Genomic DNA, 386 nt, shown 5'->3' with positions numbered 1-386 from the left:
AAGGAAGTGGAGGACTTGTACAATGGAAGACACTGAAGAAAGAAATCGAAGACGATACCAAAAGAAGAAAACACTTCCCACGTTCATGGATCGGTAGGATTAATATTATGAAAATGGCCATCCTACTAAAAGCAATCTATGAATTCTGCAAAATAACCATTAAAATTCCAACACAATTCTTCATAGATACTGAAAAAATAATCTCAAATTTTCACATGGAAACATAAAAAACCCAGGATACTCTACACAGCCAGAGAAACTTCTCTAGTAACAAACTATAGAAATGATCCCTGAAAGTATAGATAATGTGAGAGATAAACAAAGCCTAGCTAGTTTTGAAAACCAGAGGGAACCATATTACTCCTACAACCTACTGACAAATTATA

At 34.2% G+C, this 386-nt stretch overlaps 1 pseudogene; it reads right to left on the bottom strand.

Annotated features, from left to right (window-relative positions):
• Positions 1 to 231: 231 nt before the first annotated feature.
• On the bottom strand, positions 232 to 306 carry LOC115071220 (annotated as a pseudogene).
• Between the last annotated feature and the right edge of the window lie 80 nt (positions 307 to 386).

The sequence above is a fragment of the Nannospalax galili genome, unplaced genomic scaffold (genome assembly GCF_000622305.1).
Source record: "Nannospalax galili isolate Female #2095 unplaced genomic scaffold, S.galili_v1.0 scaffold498, whole genome shotgun sequence".
In the NCBI taxonomy this organism is placed as follows: domain Eukaryota; kingdom Metazoa; phylum Chordata; class Mammalia; order Rodentia; family Spalacidae; genus Nannospalax; species Nannospalax galili.
This window is presented reverse-complemented; position numbering and strand designations above follow the sequence as displayed.